The 18,902-nt window shown below is 35.3% G+C and overlaps 1 long non-coding RNA gene across 1 annotated transcript; it reads left to right on the forward strand.

The window, feature by feature from the left end:
* The first annotated feature begins 220 nt into the window (after positions 1-220).
* LOC144304293 (uncharacterized) lies at positions 221-18,671 on the forward strand. The gene is made up of 4 exons (XR_013371213.1): positions 221-336; positions 8,365-8,471; positions 17,610-17,718; positions 18,148-18,671. It is a non-coding gene; the product is annotated as an uncharacterized LOC144304293 (long non-coding RNA).
* The last annotated feature ends 231 nt before the right edge of the window (positions 18,672-18,902 follow it).

The raw sequence follows: 18,902 nt of genomic DNA on the forward strand, positions 1-18,902 counted from the left end.
CCTCCCTATTAGTAAAGTTTTCCACTTTGATAGTTGAGAACAGGCATTAGTACACTTCTTTAAATGCCAGATATTGTTATCTCTAAATTTAGAGTGGTTCTTTCTCTGATATCAGGCAGTGTCTTTACTTGATGCTGCAATTAGTAATCAACTGAGCATTCAAGCGGGTCCTTCTGAATATATTTGAAATTCTTTTTCAGGATAGCTCTCTTTTCTATATTACTCTGTTCTACAGACTGTACCTACCTTGGCATCCCAATGCTGCTAGCTTTACCACCTTAATTCAGGGAAATGGCTGGACTGTGGATTTCTCCTCCCTGTGCTATAGCCTAGAAAGTGAGTCACCTCCTTGTTTCCTATCCTTTGTCATTTCTTGATACCTAATGTCTTGTGTGCTGTTGTTTCAAACATTCTGTCTAATATTTGGTTGGTTTTGTCTTTAGGCAGCAGTATATTATTATTCCATCTTAACCAAAAGTAGAAGATCCTAGCATGGTTTTATATTTAAAATATTTGTCTCTCCCTTACATTATCTCAGTTATTTTAATTTTTATGGGATCGACAACTCAAAGACAGAATAGTTTTTTTCTTATATTGCTACTTAATACTGGAAAGCTACAGCTTTCCTTAATACTAAAAATAATTTTACACATTCGTGCACAAAGTGTCACTTCATTCACAGTATCTACATGAGTAGGTGATTTGGGAACACCTGAAGTTTATTTACACTTCATATCTGGAAACTTTTTTAGGTTTCAATTTGGGGTTTCATTTTCCTTTAATTTAATATCAATTTCTTTTGTAACCAAAAACACACATATTCGAGACCTAAGTAATATTTTTCTAAAGTCATTCTGACATACTTCCTCAAGTCTAGATCTGTTCCATAAGACTTGACAATTTCTGCTCAACTAATGTAAGTAAATTAACTCAATTAACAATTAAAGCAATAACAATAATTCATAATTCAGTTCACTGCAAAAAGAAAATAACCTTGCAACACTTAATACTCTGTAAACTTACAAGCTGATTTTGTGAGTCATGTATTCTTGATCCCAATATCAGAAAGATATAGTTGAAGTGAGGAAGGATGGTTAATCCTAAATTATAGATGAGGAAACTGAAATTTCAAGACCTAAAGTGTTTTTTGTTCAGTCACAGGAGCAAGAAATTGATGAAGAAAAGTTTTGAACACAGACCAAGCTTTTGATCCAGAGATCATGCACTATACCACTATACTATACTAGCAGTTTTTAGAATTTGTTAAAACTTTTAAATGAAAATATTTTAATCTTATTAAATTCATAACTAATTTGTAATCTTTGTGACATTTGAAAAATCATGAGATTTGATCAATTTATTTGGAATAAAGTTATTAAGATACATAATTTGGATTAATACAATTTGTTTTGATTCAGTAACTTGAGATTCTTTATGCCATATATAGAAGTATAATAATAGTAATAAGAATTTTTCTGATATATTTGTTGCTATACATAGCATATTTCCCTTTATTTTACAGCAGAAAGAAGCAATGCTTTATAAAATATGAATCAGTTATTTTTTTGAATCAGTTATTTAATCCATGCTTACCTGAAATCTATTCTAAAGGTCTTTGAACATTAGAGATAAGGTTATATTTACAATATAAAAAAATAGGATCATAGGAAACTGAGATTAGAAAGATACTTTCAAGGAAGTAAAAGAATCAAAAATATAACAATAATAGGAGTAGACTATAGCTACTCTTCATGAATTAATGTGCGTTTACTCTCCTATCTGTAAATGGTTTTTACAGATTTGACAATTTATATATTCACTTGAACTAGTATAGACTGACAACAATATATGTATCAATAATATCTTTGTTTTCTGGGACACCTGAGTGGCTCAGTTGGTTGAGCGTCAGACTCCTGATTTCAGCTCAGGTCATGATCTCAAGGTTATGAGATGGACTCCAAACTGAGTGCTATGTCAGGCTCTGTGCTCAGCAAGAGTCTGCTTGAGATTACCTCCCTCTTCCCTCTGCCCCCCGCCCCACTCATGCACACACGTGCACTCTCTTTCTCTCAAATAAATAAATCTTTCAAAAAAAGAATATCTTTGTTTCCTGACATTGATCAGTATGCATTTTCCTTATTCTACTTTAGCTACTTTTCTGAAGGCTTTACATTTCAGCGAACAGTACAAAATCTGAAGAGGTCACTTTTTTACTTAACAAGGCACTGTTTTCTGCCTCATAAAGTATTTTCACCTTTAAATAAATATAACTAAATAGGAAAAAAGTTTTCATTACCATTCAATTTATTTATGTGTAGCCTTTTTTTTTTCATTTCTTGACAGATGATATGAAGAAATTAATGTGCATTAGATAATGAAAAGTATTTGGAGATGAATTTATATATTTTTTTATTTATGATAGCCACACACACAGAGAGAGAGAGAGAGAGGCAAAGACACAGGCAGAGGGAGAAGCAGGCTCCGTGCACAGGGAGCCTAACATGGGATTCAATCCTGGGTCTTCAGGATCGCTCCCTGGGCCAAAGGCAGGCGCTAAACCGCTGCGCCACCCAGGGATCTCTGGAGATGAATTTAAAAGAAAAACAGAAATGCAAAGAATGGGATTTTATTATTTTTAGGGTATAATTTTAGCCAATTAGCTCAATATAGCATGCTGATGCGCACAGGTCACTCATGATTTTCTTATTTTTTTCTTCTACTGACTGTTATGCTTTTCTTCCCAAATTAGGTTTCTTTGATTTTTTGCAAAAGACAACTCTTTTATAGAATATATTCTTTTCCCTTCAAGTTGAACTGGCTACTGAGAAGTAGAAAAGGATTAAAAGAATGATTGGAAAATAACAAAAAATGTAAATAATTTTTGTAAATTCAATCTGGGAGAATACTTTAGTACATTTGAACATTTCTGACCCTACTTGTGTAGTCAGTAGTTCTTGGAGTCTCGCACTGAACTTATCACTGATTCACGGATCTGAAGAATACTCATTTCTCATCCATCGAGAGTCAGCTCTCACAATATGGTGTACAGACAAAACAATATGTCCAAATTCCCTCCAGCACCACCTACTTTGTTTATCATTAATACCATCAAGATGGATATTTGCCCTATAAGGTTCTACCAACCACTCAGTCTCAGGAAATTGGAATTGGGATATGGAGAGACCTCTTTCGGTTATACATGAGGCCCAGTCCTAAAATATAGGCTGACCCAGTGTTAAGATTGCTACACTGGAGTTGCAACATTGGGTACGTACTGATCAAACCATGAAGAAGGAGTTTACCAGCAGAAACAAGAAATGAATAAACAAATGATCAATTCGAATAGGAAATAGATCATTTGACCCTAAAGAGTAGGAGAAAAGAAGAAATGATGCATCAATTCTTCTGGAGGTGTATACTTTCTGTTTTTTTATAAGGCCTTGCTGTGGTTTTTGCTCATAAGTCCCAAAATATGTTTCAGCTTACTTAGGCTCATTTGGATATATTTCTGTTTGTTTCAAACAAATGATTCCCAATATATTAGCCAAATATTAAATGTCTTATATTCTATTTGGTAACACAATCTTTTTTGCCATTTTGTTTTCCTATAATGTAAGTTTAAGTGTTTTAGGCCTTGGTGTTAACTGTGGAATTACAGTGCTCAGCCTTGAGAATGATGATGATGAAAAATAATATCAAAGAAAAAAATATATTGTTTCTCACAACTACACAGGTGCAAAAATAGTTGAAATTCATAAAGTTAGAGTTGATAAAGTATTGAGAATATTCCCAAAATACTGGTTTATTTCTTGTCAAATATAGAGGTTTATATATAAAAAAGTACAATCCTATTCTACTTTCTGTTACTGCGAAATTCTCCTTGGAAATAAATCTTTTAAGATACCTAAATTTCAGAGATTGAAGCGTGCTCTGTTGTTAAACAATTTATGGCTTCTAACTATCCAAATTCTACAATTATAGTGTTTGCTTGATATAATATTATTATTGACTCCTGAGTATTTCTGTGAAGCATGCATACTTGTAAAATTTCTTGGTCAGACAAGAAAAAGATATTTGGCACATTTTTTCTTCCTTCATGTCTGAATGAAAAGGCAACTACTAACTGGGAGAAAATATTTGCACATCATGTGTTTCATAAAGAGCTTGTGTCCAAAATATGTTATTTTTTGAGATGTTATTTATTTACTTATTTGAGAGAGAGAGGAGAAGAGGGAAAGGATAAGCAGACTCCATGCTGAGCCCACAGCCTGAGATTGGGCTCGATCTCAGGACCCCAAGACTATGATCTGAGTCAAAATCAAAAGTCAGAGGCTCAACTGAAGGAGCCACCTAGGCACAGTGAATAAGTTCTTTAGATAAAGCCCTAAAAACTCAAACTCTTAATAAGGTTTATTATGAATCATACAATACAATTTTTTAAGGGCATAAGATTTGGAAGAAGATAGATAACCAACAAACCCTTGAAAGCATGTTTGACATCATTAACATTGGGCAAATGCAAGTTATAATCACAGAATGACTTTATTTTTAATATCCTTCAATATGTAAATAAACATACGAATTGTAGGGTTTCCATACAATAGAATACTACACAGCAGTAAAAACAAATTAACCATTGATACACTCTGCAATATAATGGATCTCAAAATAATTATTTTGAGTGAAAAAAAAATGAGACTAAAATAAAGCATCTATGCTCTGAGATTTCTTTTATATAAAATTCAAAATCATGTGAAGTGACCCATTTTGATAAAGCAGATCAGTTGTCTGGGGCTGAGGTGTGGGGGCCAGAAGGAGGCATTGCAAAAAAGCAGGAGGAAACTTTAGGTAATAATGGATATGCTCATCATTTTGATTGTGGTGATGGATCAAGAAATGTATACACATATCTAAGCCTTTCAAATTGTACACTTTAAGAATATACTTCAAATTTCATATTATCATCAAATAAAAATCAACAGATAATGACCTCTGTCCAGAAGACAAATGAAGGCAAACTCCTCAACTCTTCAGGAAGGAGAGAAATGTGGTTTACTTTCACAGTGCTTGAAGACATCTAGAACCCTGAATAATACACAATGAGTGTTCATTTTTCATCAAAGCAGACTTCTTATTACAAACAAGTGTTGCCAGAGTTATACTCATAGTTTGGTCAAATCTCCCTAATATAAAGTTGCAATTTTTTTTTTTTTTGCAAATGCTGGAAGGACTGTAATTGGAGCAGTAATTTTTTTTTATTTTTATAGAACATAAATAATGCAACTGGGTTCAGGTAAAATATTTATATAGCAGCCAATTCTTAGTATAAAGAAACACCAGTCTTTGAAGTACTACAGTTTAAAAAAATATAAAATAAGTTGTAACCAATTCTTATATATATGGCTGCATTTAGATTCTGTAACAGTAATTCAGTGTGCTCTAAAGTACAAATATCATTGCCCTCCTCTCCACTAGCTTGGAGAGATAAAAGTTACATGAAACCTGCATTTTGTATCCAAAGAGAGGTCTAAAAGCTTTTCAATGCAATGTCACACAATTTCATGGTGTCTTTAAACTTAACTGCTGCCAGTGAAAGCCATCACCTGACTGTAAAGGGCCAGCTTCTTCTTACCGCTTGCTTTATTTTTTCTCACGAAGCAGCTTTCTCAAGATGTATGCCCCAGCAATGCTTCTTTTTCACTTCACTTTCATTTACTTTTTCAAGGAAAAAATGGCCCTTTTCTACTCATGATAAATAGCAAAGTTTTTTCAACTGGACAGAATAAGATTGGTTCCACAGAATTCATTATTGTCTCAAGGAAATACTGCTGATGGCAGGGGCAGTAACTCTCATGCTACAAGTGGTTCGACAATGACAATTTGACTAGTTAATATAATGTTGCTCTAGGATAACGTATGATATACATGTGTTACACAAAGGGGAACAGACTCTAATTGCTGACAATTTATGTGGAATAACTTTGATCATCTCTCAAAGCAATTGGCCTGGCAGAGTCTAGAACTGTTAAAAATATTAATTAATATTCATTTTGTGATCCTTTGAGAGATAGTAGTCATTGCTTGGCAAAGAGAAAATTGCTTCTCCTTGTACTTCATCAGAGCTGTCTTGGAATTTCCTCAGCAGTTGTCAAGAAGCATGAAATTATATGTAAAGGAGAAAGAAAACAAAGAAAACCTTCCAACCTTCCCACTATAGACTGACTACATCTTTTAAAAATTTCCGTTGTGTCCTGCATACATATTAATTTTTTATACCAGGTTTGAAGTGTTAAAAATGTACTAAATGAAAAATATAAAATCTGTATAAGTATTGCTTTGAACAATTTTAAACAAAATTATTCACAATATAAAAGATATGCCAGGCATTAAAAAAAAGTTTTACACGCATCTCTTGACACCCAGCCAGGTAATTCACCTATGATCCTGCAAAGTAATTATGTGATATTAGACATCCGCAAGGCAAGACTGTATCTATCCCAGCACATTGATGATATCTGACTTCTTCTTGCATATCTGTCCTTTGTTAATGTGTCCTTGACCCTCAGACCTACATCTCTATATCCAACCTCTTCTCTGAACTATAGATTTATAAATTACCTTCTTTCTGAAAACCTGAACCTGGATGATTAATAGGTTTATTATTTTCTCATTGCTACTGTTAACAAACTGCCACAAATTTACTGGTTGAAAACCATACAAATTTATTATAATACATTTCTGTAGATTAGAACTATGTCACAGGCATCCTTGGGGTTAAAATCAAGGTGTCAGAAGGATGGGATTCCATTCTGGAGGTGCTATGAAAGAACCCATTTGCTTGACTTTTCCAGCATCTGGAAACCACAACCTTAATTCCTCTCTGCTGTGTCAGGTAACATATACATAGGTGTCAGTGATCAGGATGTAGGCATCTTTAGAGGAGTCATTATTCTGCTACTATACAAAGCAAGTAAGATACACACAATTCACTCTATCCCTCTTAATAGATCAGTTCCTCTCCCATCATTCTTCATGTGAATAATTACTACTTTAAGGCCAATACCTAAGAAAAATTCATTTATCCCAGTCCTTCTCCTCCATATGTAATGCAACAGCAAGCCCTGTCATCTCTAACGGCAAAATAAATCACAACATCTCCATTTACACTGTCACAATGCCTGGATTATCTTCACTAGGAGAATCGTTTTAGCCTCAGATCAGTCTCCATGTTTCCACATAGCATCTAGGATAATGTTTAGCCATAATTCTATTTCCATTACTCATCTGCTAAAAGTACTTTACAAGCTTCCATAGCACTTAGGAAAACATCTGAACTTCATATTTTGTACCTTCACCTCAGAATTTGGCCTATGTTTATCTTTCTCTCTTGCTTTTTTCCAAATACAAATTTGTCTTCTTTCTATTCTTCCTTTATCTTAAATTCTGCAGTGTAATTCAAATGCTAACTACCTGGAGTTAATGTGGACTTCTCAGGTTGAGGGCTCAATCTCCAAAAAAACCCTACACCAACTACAACTTCATCATGGCCAATGAGTTCACCAGCCTCCTGCATAACTGACTAATTGGCTACAAACCCAGTGGCTCTCAATGCCTTCTCAGATTTCATAATTTGCTAGGATGACTCACAGAACTCAGGAGAGCACTTTAATTATAAGTGCAATTTTATTATGAAGGATGCAGATCAAGACCAGCCAAGTGAAGAGACACATAGAGTGAGGATGGGAGAGTATATAACATGGAGCTTCCCTGTCCTCAGTATCATCATTCTTCTAGTACATCGATGCATATCACCAATCAGGAAGCCTCACTCAAGCCTTGCTGTTTTTATTGAATTTTTACTGGAGTTTCATTACATAGGTATGGCTGATGAACTCATTGGCCAGTGATGAAGTTCAACTCCCAGTTCTCCTCTCCCAGGAAACCTGCTAGCATCTGGGCCAAAGTCCCACTCCTCTAATCACATAGTTGGCTTTTCTGGAGTGGTTAGACTCCACCTGAGTTATTTCATTATTATAAACTAAGGGACTCACTGTGAATAACACACTCCCATCGTGAGAAATTTCAAGGATTTCCTTGGAGGAATGAATGACAAACATGAGCCAAATTTTTGAATACACAGTGAAGTCCCTCCACCTGGGATGCTGTAATTTTGCTTCTCACTACCTGAAATATTTGCTCCCCTTACTATCTGTCTCCTTTGAATATAACCTCTGAGGAGACTTCTTCCTGGAATAGTCTGCAAAAGGCTGCCTTCACTACAGACTTTCATCTTGTTTACATTTCTCTATTTTCCTTAAAGCTCATATAACTTTCTGAAATTGTATTGTATGTTTGCTTGTTTAGCAACTGCTTCCACAATAGGATGTAAGCACCAAGATGGAAAGGGACTCCTCTTTCTCATTCACCACTGAATTCCTAGGTGTGGTACCTCCAAAAGCTCCAGTCACATTGTAAGTATTCATTTGTTTAATGAATAAATATCTAGCTGACATACTTGACAGAAATGACACATTTTCAAAACATTTCATTTTTTTAGCTGGCAACAATAATTTCCCTAAGACTTTTAATCTATAACATACCACTCAATATTGGACTATCTACTGCTATTTGTTATTCCAACATCATTTTCTGTCTGATAGGCTTATATCCTTACTGTCCTTATTCTTGGCTTCTGAAGTCTACAGAGCTCATCTCTATTGTTTCCAGGATATCGTTCTGTAAATAACTATACTTCTTGTTAAGTAGATCTTGCACATTAAAATTCCAATTACTAAAAATAACTTTTATTCAAAATATTTTTATAGTTTTAAAAATCATTAAAGAAAGGGTTTTTTATGATTGAAATCTGATACACATTTCATGATATACAATGATATTGGCTTTATATTCTTTGACAGTAGTTTATTTCAGTTTTACTTTTATGTCTTTTTTGTATATTCACAATTTTCTATAAGGAGCTTATGTTATAATTTAAGATTGATAATAGAGCTCATGATACAAGAGAAAGGCCTCAAATTCTAGAATTGAATGTGAAAGATGGGATGGTAGGAAAATTGAAAAATACTAGTTATTGACTTCCCCTGTTCTCTTTTGGCAAAAAAAGATGTCATGTTACCCTGATAGCATAAAATGCCACAGCAATCTGGCCACAACTTCCTTACAATCACAAATATCCAAACTATAATCCTCCAATTTTTTTTCTATCATAAAGCATTTCTTATTTCATAAATATGTTGGTACTCTTTCATGGCTTTATATATTTTCATATTCTTTTTTTCTGCTTAGAACAGCTCTTTCCATTTATTGCTGGAATACTCCATCTACTTTTTCATTGAACTCAAAGCTTACTATCTCTGTAGCATCCTACTCATTCACTGAGATTTTTTTTTCCCTTTGCCTTCAGAGCTGTTTAGAATCAATTATATAACTTATCATACCATATTGTGTTTATGTACAGATTATGAAGACCTATCTCTGGGGTCAGAAAACTATAGCCAGTGGGCCAAATTCAGGTACTCACCTGTTTCATAAATACAATTTTATTGGAACATAAAAGCTATTTGTTTAGATATTTTACACTAGAGGCAGACATGAATAATTAAGACAGAGTCCTTATAGCCTATAAAACCTAAAATATTATCTGCCCCTCAATAAAATAATAAATTTCCAGCCAATGATTCATTGTTTTTATCTGCATGGTACTTTTTCTCTATTTTTTTCTGGAAATAATTCTCATCTTCTTTTAGAATAATGCCCCTTTCTAATTTCCAAAAGAGTCTATGTGCACAATGACTGGTCCAAAGGGTGGAAACATTACCTAAGCTAGCTCACCCAAATTCTTGACATGAGGTATTTAGTAGTGAGTAAGGTGGTATATTAACCTTTTCCTCCCTGTTTGTGTGTGTGTATGCTTGTATAAACATTTTTTTTAATTTTTTTAAGATTTTATTTATTTATTCATGAGAATACACAGAGAGGAGAGAGAGAGGCAGAGACACAGGCAGAGGGAGAAGCAGGCGCCATACAGGGAGCCCGACGCGGGACTCGATCCCGGGTACCCAGGATCACGCCCTGAGCTGCAGGCGGCGCTAAACTGCTGAGCCACCGGGGCTGCCCTGTATGTTTGTATATATGTATATACACGTTTTATATTTATGCATGCATGCTATGTATATATATACATATACATATGCGTATATATACACACACACAATGTACGATGCACATAAAGTTTGAATTTAAAAATACTTCCTATTGACCTTTGTCAATTTAAGAGAAATTTTTCTTTTTTTTTTTTAAGAGAAAGACCATATTTTACATACCAAGATTCCCAAGAACTAAGAGAAAACCTAAAAACAGTAAGCTGTTCGCATCTCTTTTCTTCTTTCTATCCACTTTCTTCCTCTCTTCCCAACTTTTATATAATATGCTTTAAAAAATACTTCAGTGAATGTGATTATAATACATACGTGAAAAAAGTTTGTTAAAATAAAAAAAATTAAGGGGCACCTGGGTGGCTCAGGAGGTTAAGCATCTGCCTTCGGCTCAGGTCATGATCCAGGGGTCCTGGGATGAGCCCCATATTAGGCTCCTTGCTCAGCAGTAAGCCTGGTTATCTATCTCCCTCTGCCCCTATCCCTCTTCATTCTCTCTCTCTCTCTCTGAAATAAATACATAAATAAAATCTTTTTAAAAGAGGAAAATTTAAATTATGTGTAAAGAAAAAAGGAGCAAAAACAATAAACATCTAATAAAATTATGGTGTGACTATGTAAACAATCCTGTGTGTATCCTTGGCAGGCACAATAAAGCAAATACACAAATACCATAGACTGTTTCATTATGTTATTAAAGGATGCCTAATAATTCTCAACAGAATAAAATTTTTAGTAGTTTGAATTTTACTTAAATTTATTCTGGGGACTCCCAGTAATCTCTCAGGGAATTTTATTCAAAGCTCTCTGTGTCTGTTTTAGGGCAGAAAGTCTGTGTAACTCAAACATCCAGGTGTCCTCGGTTTTCTTCTGTTCTTGATGAAGTGACACACCCTATAACATGTTTGGTGCAAGACTTCTACAACATGAGGCACCTGAGGTAGTGGGTGAGGCATTGACTCAAATGAGGCTATATCTGCATTGGGTGGAAGACCTATTCAAACACTCAACTCCTCTACCCAGAACCACGTTCATAGAGCACTGAGCCACATACTCATGCATCTGTTGAACATCCTGAAATTATCTCTCAACCTTTGTCTTATTCTATCAAGAAAGTTCTTATTACACTATAGTCTGAATTTTACACTGGAAGAAATATGAAAAAAATCCAGTTTCTAATCTGAAAAGTGACACAGAAGTATAGTTGAGCTGGAGGAATTAAGATGCAATACAGTACGTTATGAAGTCTAGTAGAGGGCTGAAATCATCAAATATTTTATTTAGGGGCATAGGACTTGAGGTATGACCTAAAGAAAGAGTGGCAATTTCATTTGTGTGTAAAACAGGTAAGAAGATACAACAGGATTAGCATGAATATAAAACGTTAATAGGTCTTAAAAGCCAACCTGACTGGAGTTGTAAATATAACTAATAAACCAATTAATAAAATAACTCTTGGTAATGATAACAACCTAAAAGCAAAAATGCTTAGAATCACTTATTCATTAATCTCTTATTTTAGGCTTCACAGAAATAGTACCTGAGACAAGTGTTCAGATGTTTATCTAGAAAAGAAATACTGGTAGGTAGGACAGTGGGATAAAGAAATAGGGGAAAGAAGGCAGCTTATCAAGCCAATATCTATTGTGGGTGACAGGAGTTTAATCTGCTAGGAAATCTCTGGGAGCCAGTGTGGGATGCAATCCTCAGAATTGTCCCAACTCAGGGGTGAGAACATTGAGGTTTTTATACATCTACTCTAGTATGTCACTGGTTATGAGGCTATGGCTTCTCACCAGGGTCATAATTCCTCAGCACCTCTGGCCTGCTATGTGGGTGGACAAAAGATGCAGATATACTGAAAAGAAAACATGAGAGATGGGCACAAGGTGGACAGTGTCTCCTATAAGCCAAGCATTATACTAAGGGTAACATGCCTTATGTTACTCACAAGGTAATATCTACATTTCCATTTTGCATACAAGAAAACCAGAGCCAATAGTGAGTTTAAATAATTTGGTTGTCAAAGCAACAAGTGCCAAAGCTAATTATTTGAAATATAAGTCCCTTCGATTCCAAACACTTTTTAAGATTTTATTTATTTATCCATGAGAGACACAGAGAGAAAGAGTCAGAGACATAGGTAGAGGGAGAAGCAGGCTCCCTGTGGGGAGCCTGATGCAGGACTCAATCCCAGCACCCTGGAAAGCACAGCTTGAGCCAAAGGCAGACACTCAACAACTGAACCACCCAGATATCCCTACAAACACTTTTCATTACACCCATGTCTGTACCAATGGTCGGTAGTTCCTACTTTTGTATTTGTTAGATGAATATCATTTAATTTAAAAGAATAATTGTTTGGATGTGCATGGCAATAACTCCAATTTAAATTAGGGATATTGTTAAATTTTAAATTTCTTCATTAGATGATCTCACTTCTAAACCTCTACTACATAAGTCCAAATTTTCAATGAGATTCACTTTACAAATTTTGTTTTAATATGATTATATGTATACGAAATAATCTGAATATAACTCAGCTTTGCATCTATTTATGTGCAACTCCCTCTGACATAAATATTTGATGAACACATAGAACCACATTCAGATGACAAAGCCAAGTAGGAATATACAAAACACACACATGCACATGAAGGCATGCACACATACACACACACACACACACACACCCACACCTAACACTTGATGCTCAATTAACTACATGTGAGCTCTAACTATCTACATCTGGTATTACAATCTCCCCTTCAATTCAGATAAACATTCCTTAAACACTCCACAGTAATTCACGCACAGACACTGACATTTCTACCAATGTCCTCTTCCACAAGCAAACTTCAGATGTTTTTCAAGATAAAGTGCCGTATTTATTGTGGCATTTATGTAGTTCTTCACTATTTGACATTATGTGTAACTGTTACTGTTTTTTATTAATTTTCTATCTTTTTTATAAATTGGTCTCTCACAAAGTTTTTAAGTGTTGTGCCCCTGAAGGCTTTTTCCCCACTAGGCCTGTGATTATTGTGTGTGTGCTTTTGCAGTGTGGTTATTTTAAGGAATGCATACGTCCCATTAAAGCAGAACTGACCATATTTCTTTCTTTCTTTCTTTTTTCAGATTTTATTTTATTTATCTCAAAGAGAGAGAGAGAGAGAGAGAGAGAGAGAGATAGGGAGGGGCAGAGGGAGGAGAGGAAGAATCCTTAAGCAGACTCCCTGCTGAGCATGGAGCCTGGCTCCTGACTCAATCCCAGGTCTCTTTGATCAGAACTTGAGCCAAAACCAAGAATTGGCCGCGCAACTGACTGAGCCACCCAACGCCTGGACTGTGTTTCTAAATACATTATCTATATTCAATACTTCTCATCTCACTCACTTCCTGTATTTCTTCTTATAGTTAATAGCATGAGAAAGCCAAAAATCTTAGATGTAATTAGGATGTACATTATTGCACATTGGTGTCATTAGATTATTATATTAATTATCATTAATTATTATAAACTTTGGGCCCATACCTTGATCATTATTAGTTTCTCTCCATGAGTGCTATATTTATGTTTTTCTGATAGAAAGACTTCTTTATTGTTCTGATTTACATATCATTTGACTTCAACATGTAGTCTAATTTTCTAGTAGTTGTCTCCAAATGCTTGGAATCATGCAACTATATTATTACTCTTCTGTATATGAAATACATACACAATACACATATGTGCATTAATATATGTACATACATCTGATTATATTTGTGTACCACTATGGGTATATTGCTATATTGCAAAGCTAAATATAAATTAATTGAAATTTATATTTACAAATTAATTGAAATTTATTTAATTGAATTTTAATAATTTTAGCAGATGGATTTAAGCTTCACTGAGATTTTTATACCAAACAATTAAATTAGAACATTTCTTTACCAATTTTTTCTATAGTCTCCCATTATGAAATTTTTTTGTGGATGACATATACATGTTATATTTGGTATCAAAATCAGTGTGTGATTGATAGAAAAATGCAAATAGAAGAAAATAATACAAGTTTCTTTAGATAAAAAATACAGAAACTTAGGAATTTGATGATGGCCATCAGATCAGAGCACCCATGATGTGAGGGACAATTATTGGTGGTCCCACAAAGTGATTCCAATGACATATAAGCTCCTACAGAGAACAGGTTTAACTGCAATGCTTCATTTTCCTTCTTCCCTCTCCTTCCCCCTCTGTCCCAGAGATTGTGAATCATCCTTTACATACTGGTCAAGTGAAAATAACTGAAACAATATTTGACATCCCTACATGTTCCTTTCATGCTTACTTAAAACAGGGTGAAGGGGATCCCTGGGTGGCTCAGCGGTTTGGCAACTGCCTTTGGCCCAGGGTGTGATCCTGGAGTCCCGGGATCGAGTCCCACGTCGGGCTCCCAGCATGGAGCCTGCTTCTCCTTCTGCCTATGTCTCTGCCTCTCTCTCTGTCTCTGTCTCTCTCTTTCTCTCTATGTCTATCATGAATAAATAAATAAAATCTAAAAAAAAAAAACAGGGTGAATTAAGGCTAATTTCCTGGCAGTCTTTAAGCAAGGGCTTTACACCTTACTGGGGTTTCTTAAGCTGGTAGAAACTCTATTAACCATCTGTTTTCAAAATGCTTTACAAAATCCTCCTGAAAGGCAGCCACTTTTACCTTAAAGGTGAAAAATGTCCATTTATTCTTTCAAAATTATCCATTTGTGATACATTTTTTACTTTTTCTTTTCATCCCAGAAAAGTCAATTGATTTGGAGCATGTGCTTTTTTGTAAAATATGACACTTACTTATACTTAGGCTTGTCCAATCTTTTGAATGCCCTGTGATGATGTCCTTAAGCACTTTGCACACTTTGCTGCATTAACTAGGTTATGAATAATTCATTGAAAAATTTCGCTAGTGCTCTATTGCTCACTCTGTGAAGATATTCCATAACCTTCTTTTTTCAAGTTAAAGAAACCACTTCATCAATGGTTATCCACACATAGTTTTTACCCAAGCCTTCACCTGTATTCTTCTCCATGACTTATTTCTCTAATAGGTCGTTAAAAAGCCATCTTAGAATATTTTATTACTGTAAGTGAATCCAGAAAATACCACAAACCAAGATATTCTAGCAATATCTGAACATACTGCAACCAGGTAGCAAATTTTTCACACTGTATTTTACCCTAACACTTGACTCTTCATATTCTCTGCAATGTTTCTATGCATCCTCCAGCAGCGTTCGCTGACAAAGAAGTGCACTTCATGTTGTCATTATATTGTTTTTTTGTACACAACCAATTCAATATATTGAGAAAAGCAAGTATTTTCATAGTAGTAGATGTTTATTTTTCATTCCTAGTGAGTAAGAAAGCAAAAAAAAAAATTCACAATATTTATCACTATATTTAGTGAAATTTTCTAAGATGTTCAATTTAGTATGGCAGAGATTGAAATTGAAAGAGAAATTGTGCCTGTTTCTCTCTTTTTTTTTTCATATTCTGGATGCTCACTTTTAAATTTCTTAACAATCCTACTCGTTTGACACTATTATTAGCTACTATTCTAAATTACTGAGTCACTGTTATATTATCCTATTTTGCTGAATCCACTTCTTTTTGAAGAGTTACTTGCCCAACAGAACACCTACCTCAGGTCATTCATGATTCAACTTACACAGATAGGGGAGGAGCCTCTGGCCAATAGACTATAAAGTGACTCCACGATTCACTTCCTAGTGTTCACAACCTTCAGGACCAGTGTTTTACTTCTACCCAGTGGAAAGCAGCAAAGTTGATGTGATGTATGTGCTTACATGTACATGATTGCACAAGCTTAGCACTGTCTTGCTAGAATCTCCCTCTCTCTCCCTCTCTCTCTCTCTTTTTCTCTCTGGCTTTGAGGAAGCAAGCTGCCATTAATCTTAAAACCACAAGGAACTGAATGCTGCCAAAACCATGGAAGCCAGGGAAGAATATTCTGTCCTAGTCCAAATTAGATACAGACTATCCTTGATCGACATCTTGATTGCAGCTAGTGAAACACTATGCAGAGTATCCAACTAAGTTATGTCCAGACTTCTGGCCTGAAGAAACTCAGATAATGAATTTGCATTCAAAGCCAGTAAATCTGTGGCTAAATGCAGAGAAATAGATAACTAATAACAGCACCTCTGCATTGCCCACCTGTGGTCTTCTCTTTTCAGGGATGTTGACTTCTGGAGCAGTTGGGCCAATGTATATACACAAATCACACAAGTCATGATAACATTTAACACTTATTTTAAAACTAAATACTTATTTTTTTGATCTTTTTATTTACTCCATGAGGATTCCTTTTTTCATATATTTTTGTTTGGAGTTCAATTTGCCAACATATAGCATAACACCCAGTGCTCATCCCGTCAAGGGCCCCCCTCAGTGCCCGTCACCCCGTCACCCCAACCCCCTGCCCGCCTCCCTTCCACTACCCCTTGTTTGTTTCCCAGAGTTAGGAGTCTCTCATGTTCCGTCACCCTCTCTGATTCCATGAGGATTCCTATCCAGTACCTCACTCAAGAGTATCTGAAAGGATTTAAGTTATTTTTGTTTGCCTTAAGTTTTCACTTAAATTCCAGTTAGTTGGGCAGCCCCGGTGGCGCAGTGGTTTTGCGCCGTCTGCAGCCCAGGGCGTGATCCTGGAGACCCAGGATCAAGTCCCACGTCAGGCTCTCTGTGTGGAGCCTGCTTCTCCCTCTGCCTGTGTCTCTGCCTCTCTTTCTCTCCCTGCATCTCTATGAATAAATAAATAAAATCTTAAAGAAAATTCTAGTTAGTTAACATACACTATAATATTGGTTTTGGAGCAGAATTTAGTAATTCGTCACTTACATACAACACCTAGTGTTCAACAAAACAAGTGTCCTCCTTAATACCTATTACCTATTTAGCCCATCCCCTCACACTCTTCGCTTCCAGCAATGCTCAGGTTTTTTTTTCTCTATAGTTTAGAGTCTGTTTTATGGTTGTATAGCCTCCTATGTTCATCTGTTTTGTTTCTTAAATTCTACATATAAGTGAAATCATATGGTATTTGTCTTTCTCTGACTGACTTATTTCACTTAGCATAATACACTCCAGCTTCATCCACTTCATTGTGAACAGCAAGATTTAATTCTTTTTATGGCTGAGTAGTATTCCATTGTATATATACACAACATCTTCTTCATCTATTCATCAGCTGATAGACATTTGAGTTTTTCCCATAATTGGGCTATTGTGATAATGCTGCTATAAGTATTAGGGTGAATGTGTTCCTTCAAATCCCTATTTTTGTATCCTTTGGATAAATACTAGTAGTGCAATTACTGAGTCATAGGATCATCCTATTTTTAACTTTTGACTTTAACTTTAACTATTTTCCAGAGTGGCTGCACCAGTTTGCATTCCCACCAACAGTGTAAGAAGATGCCATTTATCTGAATCCTGACCAACATCTATTGCCCTGTGCTGTTAATTTTAGCCATTCTGATAGGTATGAAGTGGCATCTCTTCATGGTTTTGACTTGTATTTCCCTGAAGATGAGAGATGTTGATCACATTTTCATGTGTCTTAGCCATTGGATGTCTTCTTTGGGAAAAAGTCTATCCTTCTTTATCCATTCAGTCATCAATAAGTACTTAAGTTGTTTCCATGGTTTGGCTATTGTGGATAATGTTGCAATGAATATGAGAGTAAATATATTTGTTTGAGATAAAGATTTCATCTTCTGTGAATATATAGCCAAAAATTGCTATGAGAGTAGAGTTTTAATATTATCATTATAGCGACAACAAAGTAGCAATTATATGGAATAAGAATGTGTTAACTGTTGGCATTCCACAATATATCCATATATCAAATTATCATATTGGTACACTTTGAACTTACACAATGTTATATGTCAATTATATCTCAATAAAGGTGGAGAACAAATAAAGTGAAGGAAGGAAGAAAGAAGGAAAGGAAGAAAGAAATCAACCAACCAACCAAACAACCCTGGTGCACAGTAAGAATATATGAGTTCAAAGGGAGCTTAGCTATCCATAAAAGCTCTGAATGGGGATGCATGTTGACAGTGCCCATCCAAGTAATATCTAAAATGCAGGCAATCTTGACCAAAGATTCAGTGTATTCCAATCTAATTGACTAAGTCATCTCCATTGTAGATATTAGGAAATGTAACTGTAACTTATAAAAGATTTAAATGATGAAATTCTTATTTTGAGATCATGATGGTAGTCCCCTAAAAATCTTCATCTCCTTCAAAATGTAGCTATACTCACAGCCTTTAAGAATGTAGTTTTAGGGATGCCTGGGTGGCTCAGCGGTTGAGTGTCTGCCTTCAGCTCAGGGCGTGACCCTGGGGTTCTGGGATCGAGTCCCACATCGGGCTCCCTGCATGGAGCCTGCTTCTCCCTCTGCCTGTGTCTCTGCCTCTCTCTGTGTGTCTCTCATGAATAAATAAATAAATAAAAATCTTAAAAAAAAAGAATGTAGTTTTATTTTCTAGTGCCCTAGCAAGTAGTGAAGATCATATGACTAAGTTATGGCCAACGGAAGACAAATTAAATATTTGTGCAACTTTCAGAAAAAAATATTAAAAGGAAGTATTCTCATTACTTCTATTTCTTCCTTCTTACTGGTTGAAATGTGGATCTGATAGCAGGGCTAAAAGA

This window comes from Canis aureus, chromosome 33 (genome assembly GCF_053574225.1).
Source record: "Canis aureus isolate CA01 chromosome 33, VMU_Caureus_v.1.0, whole genome shotgun sequence".
In the NCBI taxonomy this organism is placed as follows: domain Eukaryota; kingdom Metazoa; phylum Chordata; class Mammalia; order Carnivora; family Canidae; genus Canis; species Canis aureus.